A 7,763-nucleotide genomic window follows, 5' to 3' on the forward strand; every position below is an offset into this window, starting at 1 on the left:
GTCAGGTGGTTAAATGAGGTGGAGATTTATATGTCAAAGTGAAAAGCGCAAGCTGGGTTCCCCCCAGCATCTCAGCGTCAGGCCCCTCCCGGACCACACTCAGCAGCTGGCACTCCCCAACCCCTGGCCGGGAATTGCTGCCTCCACAGGAGAGATGTCTTAGGAAGGTGGGGGACGAAATGCAAGCCCTGCTTTCTTGGCTGATATCAGCAAGATTTGACTAAGGTGCTTGGATTCAATGCCGTAAAGATAAAACCATCTGGAAAAGATGGAGAGAGCAGAGAGCTTAGTGACACAAGGCACAAACGGGTCCAAGGAATTGGAAAGGATACTGAAGGAAAGCTGGAAAGCCTTAAACATCTCTAGCACAAGCCTCCTGCCTTTCAGGCTGTCTCACACCATCAGGATGGCAGTGGCTGGGGGTGCAGGTGGGATCGCTCGGGAAGCAGGTGCCAAGGATGCACTGTGCAATGCTGCAGGCCACTAAGCCACTGCTGTCCCCTCTGCCACCCCCAGCCTGGCTGCTCGCTGTCACCCAGGGGCTGCACCCACCAGCAAGGACCGCTCCTGCACCCACGTGCCTTGGCTTTGCAGGACCAGCTCCCGTGGTGCCAGGGCAGAGGGCTGGACGTGGCCAGAGCAAGTGGTCACACAGCACCCATCACACCCAAGACCATGCTAACAACGTGCGAGGGAGTGGAGGAGAAGGCTCCAGAGGACCCCTCCTCCTCCCCCAGTAACCTTCCTCCCCAGGGAGGAAGGTAAAGCCACCTCCAGTGCAGAATTAACCCCTCCAGAGCTGGAACGGGTTGTTACCGAGTGCAGGTCAAGCAGCAAAGCCCAGTGTCACCCACCTGTCCTGCAGATCCCAAAATTCCCAGGAACAGGCTACAGACACCACAGCCGCTCACATCAGCGTGGGCACAGACATGCCGTAAGTGCTACTGCAATATAAATAATTGATCCTAAGGTGTCTCAGGGGCCATAAAGACCTCAATTGTTAGCTCCTTGGGTCAGAGCCCACCGCTTTACTACATGTTTGTACAAGGACTACTCTAATGGGGCGCTGAGCCGCAATTGGGGTCCTGAAGTGCTATTGTAATACAAATACTAATCATGCAACAGCCGTTATACAAGCAGCCCCTGCTCAGGGCTGCGCTCCGAAGGCTCATAAACCAGGCAAAGCTCTATTGAAGTCAACAGGAGCTTGGCCCATGCGTGGGGACCTGGATCAGAGCTGCTCAGCCAACCCTGCGGCTGTGAAATGCCAGTTTAATTCTGCATGTGTGTGTGTGCGTGCTTCTGTGTGCGTGCACACATGTGCACGCAGAGGCTGAGGCCATCAATGGCGAGTAGCTTGAGCTTTGAGACACCTTGTTTGTAGAGCTGGGGTGGGGAGGGGTGTTATTTCTTCATTAAAACAGAGTCATGTTTATAAGAGGCTCAATAAAAATCATTTGAAATAAGAAATAACGGCAACTATTCGAAGGGAAGGGAAACAAGCCTCCAAATTCACATTTCTAATTAATTACCTGCCTGGGAGCTGCTCTCAGTTTTTAGTGACTGAAACATTTTACGGGGAGAAAGTCTGAGAGCTCAGTCTGTGCAGCTTACGAGCGCTGTAACCGCAGCGCTCCGGGAGCGGAGATGCAATAACAGCTCTTCAGCCCGACAGAGAGAGGCATAACCAGGTCCAAGGGCTGCCCAAGCCAGACAGATGCAGCTATTCAGCCTGGAAACAAGTAAATTTTTAACAAGGTCGTAGCTCTGATTTGAGGAAACCCACAGGCTGAGTAACGTGTGGCCGTCCTGAGATGGCCACGTGCAGAAGACACCCACGTGGAGTCAGAGCTGCAGAGGTACCAGCACAGTGACAACCTGGCCCTGTCCCCTGCCCTGCAGCAGGTCAGCTCCAACCCCTGGATTGGGCGTCACCTTCATCATCCTCCTTAAAAACCCCATCGGGATCTGCACCCTATGGAGTTCAGATCCACAGTCTATTTTCCCAGCATTTTAGGGGACAGTTTCAGTCCCCAGACCGGAGTTTCCTTCAATACAAAGTGACATGCCTCATTAGTGGAAAGGATGAAACCCTCGTCGCTCAACGTGACGACTTAGACGTGGTCCTCCAGCTCAGCATGGGCAGGATAGGGCTTCTGCCCAGCCACCCTCCCCGGTCCCCTGCTCGCCCTGAGATGTGTCAGAGAGAGGGAAAAAAATAACCACCAACCAAAAGCTTTACATTTGATTTTCCTTCCCCCAGCGTGGGGATTAATTGCACACGTTGTCTGGGCAGAAACCAACTATCACCAAGCAAAGTCTCACTCCATAAATTTTAAACTGCTAATAATAAGGCTGGACAGGAGTTTTAAAGCTTCAGTAGACAGTTTACAATTAACCTACTCCTGTCAGCTGGAAAATCACCTTACAATGTGATTCCAGTTCACGTCTGACTCACTTTGAGAGTTAGAAACTGCTTTTGAAACCCGGTAAACGTATCGTGCAGAGCTGGGAGGAAGGTCTGAGGGGCAGTTTCAGCCCAGACCTGACCAGAATTTCTCCCAACATTGGGACAGGTTGTCACCAGGTGTCACGCAGGGCTGCCAGCCTGTCCCTTGGGAGCTGGAAACCAACCTCCCCAAATTTTGAAGCTCTCTGGACCCACCCCAGTCACATTTTTACCTTCTGCTCCAAAAGGACAAAAAACCTGGGTCAACACAGCTTTGATTCAGCAGTTGCAATGCAGGTGAGGGAGAGGGAGATGTGGATTTTGAAGTCCCAAACTACCAGAGATGCATAGGGGATGCCACGGAGCATAGGACATCCTCACCACACCAGCCCTGTTGCGTCCTGATTCTCCATGGGCTTTTCCCAAGCCGTCCAAGCTGGGAGGTGGAATCCATGAGTTGGAGCCACCATCCCAGCGGTCACCTCCCGACTGAGCCAAGCTAACCAGGTCTACATGGACATCCCTATGGCGCGATGACGAGTTACATCCCTAGAACTCAGTTGTGTCCAAAACCCTCTCCTCCCTCTTTTACCAGCTCACTCACAACTTTTTAAGGATAAAAAGCATACTATGAAGAAAACGTGGAGTTCCTTTGGTGACCAGCACATATGTTTAGGGAAGTTTGGGCACCCAAAACAGCCTACAACCTCACAGACCAAGACTTTGGCCACAGCCACAAGGTGAAGTTTCAAAAAGGTCCCATCTGAAATATCTTTTTGTAAAAAAACCCAAAACAATAGTGAATTGCATTAGTGAGGAGTAAGTTGGGGCGGCGGGAGACACCCAGTCATTTTCTGTGATTAAAAGGCAAATTTTATTCCTCTAGAAACTTGGAAGCAAATGTGGCGTTGCTATGGTTTCACACCCACTGGCTGGAAATGACAATATTAGCAGGGTGACCTGGTAATTAGAAACTGTGCCCCCAGGTCAGACTGCGGAGAAAATAAAGAGAGATTACGGAGTCCTAAAGACACAGCATAATGCTGCGGGCTCCTGGGCTCCCTACCTTTTATAACCGGCCCATTTAAATGCAGATTATGACTTTCCACCTGGGGCTGCTAATCTGTCTCACAGCCAGATCAAACAATAAGGCATCTCTCCGCACTGTGGGGCCAGGGTGCTTTCGAGCTCGGTCTGTCATCAGGTCTGTCAGTCTGTCTATCCCCCTTTTCTCAGGGTAAAACCCAGAGTTTTTCATTCACAGATGATTATTTTTCCACCCTGGATGTTTACATCTTCCTCTCCCTCCCCCAAACCCCAACGATTTGGAGCAAACCAGACTCAGTTTTTCCTGTCGGTGATGCAATGCAAAACAAGGGGGAGCAGTCAAGCTCATTAGCATTGGGCTGGCATGCACTCAGTTTGGGGGGGAAGGATTATGCAGCGATACTGAGATAGCAGGAGGGTGATTTCAAGGAAGCAGGTGACTCCTCACAGGCCAGCATCCTATGATGGCATGAGAATGGCTCAAGGACTCAGAGTCACTCTCAGCCCAGCAGATCCTACTGGTTTCAACTGGGTTAGGGTGGGTAGATGCATGTCATCCCCCATGGGAGCTACCTGCCCCAGCACCTGGGCCATCCCATGGCTCCAGCCCTCCCCCTGATGAGATGTCTCATGGACACAAGCAGCATCTATGTCGACAGCATCTGGAGACCACACTTCAGACAGGGAAGACAACCCCTGTGTGTCTGAAACAGGGTAAGATACCTGCCTATCAAAGCAGGGGGGAAGTCTCGGAGATCCAGCACTTGTTCTGGTCCCCAGCTCACCTTGGCCATCAGCCTGATGAGCCTTCCGGTGTGCAGAACCTCCCACCCCAGTAAAGTAAGCGTGCTCCATCCCTGCCACTCTCCACAGAAGGTTGCTGAGCCTGGGGTCTGATCAAGGCAAAAGCTGTCAAGGTATTTTTAGCTGTGTTTTCTCTGGTGGCAGCTGGTGGCGGTGGCTGGGTGGTGACTGTCCTCACACAGGACTCGCATGGTATACAAGGACGTTAGAAAGAAACAACACAGAAGTAATCCCTGTAAGCTGGACATGAAAAAGCCATCCCCCATTTTAAACGCAGACAGTGGGTAACGCCAGTATCATTAAAGCCAGATGACTCCATCAACACCAACAGAGAGTGAAAGGTTTAAGCTCCTTAGACTCTTGCACCTGGCCCTTTTAACGCTCTCCATTTTCAGTAAGTGAGAGCATTTCAATGAGGGCTAATAACAACGCTACACACTTAGCAGCCTCCATCCATGTGTCTGTCATATATTTTCTCACAACCCAGAGCAGGTGTCAGGTGTGTGGTCATCAGGCACCTTCCACAGCTCTTCAGAGACAGCCAGGAATTTTGTCTGCTCTTCTGAAGATGCCAAGCCTAAGGCCTCAAGACCCCGTTTGCCCTACTGTGAGACTGTGACAGATGCTGGTGTAGCGTGGGGTTTCTAGGTCCCACTGCCCCACCTCGGATGGATAGCCACCATCTCTGTTGCTTTATGGTCCTGGAAACCCAAGCTCAGGCAGCTCCATCCGTGACCAGTTTCAAACATTCCCCATTCCAAAGCCACCTCAACCTTCTCAAAGTAGGAGAGTAAAAGGGAAAACTATGCCCAGAAGGCTTGGGAGGACACAGTGGAGGATGTTGTCTTCCTCCCATATCCCACTCTTTGCAAAACATTCTTAGCAAACATAGGAAGGAAAAGCCAAGAAGGCATCCTGGAAAAGAACTTGGGAAGATCAGCTTCTGAATGCAGCTGGGGGGGGGGGGACCCTTCATTTCCAGCTGCCTTCTCTTCAGTAGTGAAATAACAATTGCTCCTCGTAGCTATGCTGGAGTGATGATAATATAAGGAGGAAATGTGAATGCTGCAGTGCAAAACACTGGAAACACAAGAAAAGCAGAATTGGATCCCCCAAGCCTTCCCACGCACACCTCTGGCACCCAGACAAATCTGAGCTCTTCCACGCCTCAGTTCCCCCCTGCTTGTCCACCCGAGATCCAACTGCACTGCAAGAGCAACTCTCATTTGATGCTTGGAAACCAGAAAGACCCAGGTTTGCACGAGATCATTGATCACTGCAGATATCAGCATGGCAGACATGATTTCGGTCGCCTCAGTCCCGCGGGCAGCAGGAGCTGCTGAGGCACAGCACAGGCATGTCTCTTACCACTGAGAAAAGACCCCAATAAAAAGCCAAAGCTGAGCCTTATTAGCTTCATACTTGCCTTCCTCAACCCCTCTGCTGCCTCCCATCCCCTTTCCTCACCCCCTTTCCTCCTCCCTTCCCAAACTGTCATGGTTTATTTTGTTTGGGTGGATTTTCTTTTTCTTTTCTCCCCCCCGCCCCTTGCAAACAGATAGTTTTCCCATGGAGATCCAGCCCGCTCAGTGCCTATTAGCATCCTTGTGCATAATTAGAGCCCAAGGCATTGTCATGCAAAGCAGCCTCAGATGACAACACTTCAGCCTGGACAGCACAGCAATGCTGCGAGGAAGTTTCTCACACTGGTTTTAGCCAAGGCAAACTGGACTGCGCACGGGTTTGAGATTTTAATTAATCGATGGGTGCTGGGCTCCCTTCGCAGTCCCACCACTGCCCGAGCAAAGAGCCCCATCTGCCCATGGGCTCCCCTGCACCCATCCCACCATGGGCTTCACATTTCTGTGTAATACTTTTAGCTCATTAAAATAAATTAAAACCCCCACCCCAGGCAGTCACAGAATCATTTCTCACCAGTCACGAGGGACAGCAGGGCTCAAGCAGAGTCTCCATCACAGCAATGTATCTTTGATGGGCTCTGTCTTCACTGCTCTCCCTAACAGTTCACATGCGGCCAAAAAGGTTCAAAAAGCTTTTTCTGCTCCCAGGTCAATGTCTTCAGGGGTTGTCTGCTGGCTCAGTGGGTCTGGTTTGCTCTAGCTGGATACTGGCGGTGTCCCTTGGGAGAGTTCATGCAGCGTAACGATGGTTGGGGAAACGATGGGTCAACTGGCCCAGGACAGCTCAGCAGAGATGTGCCTGGTGCTGAGCCCTGCTCAGCTAAACCCACCCTCTCCTGGAACCTTCCCCTTCTCAGCTACCACCCCCCTGTTCCTTGGGCAGCAGATGTGAGCTGGTGGGTGCACGTAAAAGGCATAAGGACACATTTTCCCAAGGACCAGAAACGCTATAAATTAAGAGGAGCAGATTTTTCAAATACCTTCAGCAGAGCCAGGGGAAGACACCCCTATCTACCTACCCCACTGAGAACAGCCACATTTGCCATATGGCAGAGCAAAAGATCAGCTCATAAAGGGAGAATAAAGGTAAAATTTTAACTAGGCTCTAAGAAATACCCAACTCCCATTTTCAGAAGGGATTTAACTTCCTAACGGGCAAAGTCCCATTCACTTGCAGTGGGATTTGCGCATCATGTGCAGCAGTCACTCTTGCAAAGAGCTTAAGAACCTCCTGTCAGAGCATTTTGCTCCAAGGGAGAATATTTAGAAGCATTTTATCACCACCACCCCCAAAACATTAACTACAAAAACATGCCATGTCTGCTCCCCCCTGCCCCTCACCTGGCTGGAAAGGGTTGCTTTCCAGCACTTTGCAGGCAAACCCAAGCTGCCTGTGGCCACTGAGTTTTTAACTTTCACCACTGCCAGGTTTGCTTTTGGCTGGAGGGGGTTTTACCGAGCAGTGTCAGGACCCCCAGGACAGCAGAGCCAAGAGCACTCCTGGTCCTGCTCCATGCTGCCTGCAAGGAGCTCAGCCCGGGCACAGGCAGCGAGGTAGAGGGCAGCCTGGCACGGGCGATGCCTCCCTCCAGCCAGGTACCTCTCGTGCCCTGCCTGCCTGGGATGGCACCCTGCTCTGCGCCACTGCCCCTCCTTGAGCCAAGGCACGGGCATCCTTGCTCTGTCTGTGCCAAGCAGCACCTGCACTGGTCCTGCCTCCCCCAGCAGTTTTGGCAGGTACCTCGTGCGCATCTGTTGCAAAAGGCAGCTGCCCCTCCTCAAACAGCAGCACAGGCAGGCAAACAGCCTCTCTCCTGCCAGCTCGCTGCCTGGGGTCCCAAACGTGCATCCCTGCAAGATCCACAGCCAGCAAAGCAGCAGAGGCCAGAGGGGCTCCTCCAGACCCGACAAACAGAACAAAGCAAACCCCAAATCCTGCCTCCGCAGCCACTCCTGAAGCATCAGTAATTTGTCCTGGAGCACTGCCATACTTCCAGCAAGCACTACAGCTCGCAGCAGGGCTGGGGGGGACAGTGTTGCAG

This window comes from Falco cherrug, chromosome 1 (assembly GCF_023634085.1).
Source record: "Falco cherrug isolate bFalChe1 chromosome 1, bFalChe1.pri, whole genome shotgun sequence".
NCBI classification, from domain to species: Eukaryota; Metazoa; Chordata; class Aves; order Falconiformes; family Falconidae; genus Falco; species Falco cherrug.